The following is a 2,721-nucleotide window of genomic DNA, read 5'->3' on the forward strand; positions in this document are numbered from 1 at the left end:
TCCTAGTGGGTCCAACTTGAAGAAATTCTTTTCGCTTAATTACAAGTCTTGGTGGGAAAATGTGCATGGAAATTTTCCTGAAAATTATATATAGTCCTTGGTGAGTGCTGTTGGTATGGATAGTAATGTTCTTCAAAAGCAAGATGAGGAGGTCTTAATTGTGAGTCAACCTACTATTTTGAAGTCTAAAGTTGTCCAGACAAGATCAAGGGATCTTCCCTTGAGAAAGTTTAAAAAGAAAAGTATTCAGCTCAAATTCAACGGACCTCTCACAAGCGGCCATCTCAAAATGAAAGTAGTAGCACCCATAGTGATCGTTGTTGGAAGCAATTGAAACTACCTTCTGACATGCCAAATGATGCTAGTTCATATACGGTAGAGATTTTCGACAACAATGTTAGTTCTTTAAAGACTTTGACAGCTATTAAAGAGGTAATGATTTTTTTTTCATTCAATGATACCACATGATTCTACTAACTACGATATTTCTTCTTTTATTTATTTATTTCTTCTTTTTTGTAGGCAAATGATGTTAGAATGTTGGAGACTTCTTACCAAAGCAAGCCATAAGATAGTAATCAATTTGTAGAGGGGCCGACTTCAAGAAAATCAATTGTGTCACCCAAATTAAAGCTAAAGGCTACTTTTGTCCCACATAAAAGGACTACATCAAATGTAGAATATCCTCCCAATAAGAAACCGACAATGTCCGTGTCCATTTTTGACGGAAGGCAAGTCATCTCAGAACTTCGAATGAATTTTGTCGAAGGAGCTTGGAATAAGATTTGTTCTAAGCTCGCTGATCTCACTGTAGAACGTTTTTCTTCTGTTAAGGATGATTTCTAAGTAATTCTTAAGGATGTAGATGAAATGGGGGTGGATATTTCACCTTTGAAGAACTTATTGGAGTCTGTTTTTGAACTTTCCACCTCCTATGATGAAGCATGATCATCCCTTGCTGATAAATCCCTAAAAATTGAAGAATCCAAGCCATATCTAAATGCCAAGAAACTCCTTGATCATGTATTGAATGAGAAGAATGGGAAATTCAAAGAATTGTCCGACATCTGTCAATCTCTTAAGGAGGCGAGGAAGAAGGTGAAGGAGTTAAAAGCCCTCCGAGATGCTGCCAAGAAAGAAGTCGAAGATGTCGAATCTAAAGTCTTAGCAGCTGAACAAGAGTGCAACAAATGTGTTGATATTTCTCTAGCTATTGTGAATGCCTCAAATGATGTGGAAAAGAAGAAGAGAGTTTTAGAGATTTCTCTTCAAGACTTAACTAATTATAAGCTAAGTTTAGACTAGATTATTATGAACTTTTTTTTTGCTCCTTTTTTTAGCATTCTGATTGGTTAGTTGTTACTCTTTAGTTGTTACTCTTTTATATTATATAGCGCATTTTTGTATTTCTTTTACATTTTAGCTTCAAGAGTTATTTACTCGTATTAATGCATTGATGTAATCGCATTAAGCGTGGACTTTCCCCTAAACATCATTGTTTATTACCTTGTGTGTTTTGATAGTACAAGAAATATATCATTGTATGAGATCATGTATTGAATGAGAAGAATGGGAAATTCAAAGAATTGTCCGACATCTGTCAATGTCTTAAGGAGGCGAGGAAGAAGGTGAAGGAGTTAAAAGCCCTCCGAGATGCTGCCAAGAAAGAAGTCGAAGATGTCAAATCTAAAGTCTCAGCAGCTGAACAAGAGTGCAACAAATGTGCTGATATTTCTCTATCTATTGTGAATGCCTCAAATGATGTGGAAGATAAGAAGAGAGTTTTAGAGATTTCTCTTCAAGACTTAACTAATTATAAACTAAGTTTAGACTAGATTATTATGAACTTTTTTTTTGCTCCTTTTTTTTAGCATTCTGATTGGTTAGTTGTTACTCTTTTATATTATATAGCGCATTTCTGTATTTCTTTTACATTTTAGCTTCAAGAGTTATTTACTCGTATTAATGCATTGATGTAATCACATTAAGCGTGGACTTTCCCCTAAACAGTATTGTTTATTACCTTGTGTGTTTTGATAGTACAAGAAATATATCATTGTATGAGAGCACCAAAGCCAGGAGAGACTCAATTTATCAGAAACCAAACTTTTTAATCTGAAACATATCCAAAATTTATAGCTCGAGTCCCTCAAGATCGTTCTAAACAAACTTCAAAAATGAATTTCACATGCAGAAAAGCTGACAGATTTATATTCGCATGATCTTATTAAAAAAATATATTCATATCTTAGCGTAGAGAAGCCAAAAAGAAGATTCATAGAACTACAACATGTACACTAATCACAGCTAATAACTTTATGGATTTATACGAGTATTTCTTTGAAGTCAATTCAAATTCTATCTTGATTGGCCCTCTCTAATTCACACGTTATATATGACAATCTATGAGAACATTGTGATGCTCAAATAATAGCGTGCCCCATTTCTTTCGAAGTTATAAGACTAAACTTAGGATATAACTCACGGATTACGGTGAAGAGGGTCAAGAGAGACTATGAGTTCTTTAGATACTCATGCGACTAAACTCAAAATGTAATTCTAAGCGCCCATGTACCTCAGTGAAGAGGATCAAGTCATAACGTAGTTCTGAAAGAGTGATTTTTTATTTTTGTATTTTTTTTATATATATATTTTTTAGGTGTCCTAACTTTTGCCTAGGCCACCTCTTTCGAGATTTTCAACCTAGCAGACATTTTTTTT

The sequence above is a fragment of the Solanum dulcamara genome, chromosome 4, assembly GCF_947179165.1.
Source record: "Solanum dulcamara chromosome 4, daSolDulc1.2, whole genome shotgun sequence".
NCBI classification, from domain to species: Eukaryota; Viridiplantae; Streptophyta; class Magnoliopsida; order Solanales; family Solanaceae; genus Solanum; species Solanum dulcamara.